Genomic DNA, 739 nt, shown 5'->3' with positions numbered 1-739 from the left:
CCTTGCACCTCTAACTGGTGGCTTCCTGCCCTCCCAAAAAGGGCACTTCCAGGGGAGGTGGCCCTTGTGACTTGGGTTGTGGAAATTTTCAAAAGCTTGGTGAGAAGCAGCGCTCGCGTTCTTATCTTTTCTGCCCAGCACCAGAAATCATCAATAATTAAATGGGGGGTTGGGTAGTAGCTAGGTAGATGTCTGAGCTCAAAGGAAGCAGAAGCTGGGCAGCCTAGGGAGCCGCGTCTGGAAGAGGCTGACCAGGCCAAGTGGGCGTAGTCCTCGGCGTCAGGACAGGAAAGGTGAAGGGGCGTTTCCAGCAGGTGCGGTGGACACCGGGCATGGAAAGTAGAAAGGCTGCGGAGAACTCAAACAAGCCCCAGATGCATATTTTCCCTCTTCGTCTCTCCATCTGGAATTATCCTCAGTGGTGGGTGAGGGAGTGAAAATAGCTCTGGCCCCTCCCTAGGCAGTGGCAGAAAATAGCCAAAAGAGGAAGGCGGAGAAGTGCGTGAAACGGGCAAGTAGCTTCAAGAAGCCCCTCCAGGTAGCTTCCTGGCGCTCCCCAAGGCCTGCCCTGTCCCCCACCTAAGCGCCGCCTCAGCCTGACCAAACCCTCCCTCCCTCCCTCGTGCAAACAATGGTTCAGATTTTCCCTTCTAAGTCAACCACCACCGCTCTGCCCTGTCTATACTGGTTCTTACGAAAGAGGGAGGAAAGGAAGGCATCAGGCAGCACCCCCTTTTAC

The sequence above is a fragment of the Echinops telfairi genome, unplaced genomic scaffold (genome assembly GCF_000313985.2).
Source record: "Echinops telfairi isolate 266 unplaced genomic scaffold, ASM31398v2 ScPeMD7_5805;HRSCAF=6673, whole genome shotgun sequence".
NCBI lineage: Eukaryota > Metazoa > Chordata > Mammalia > Afrosoricida > Tenrecidae > Echinops > Echinops telfairi.
This window is presented reverse-complemented; position numbering follows the sequence as displayed.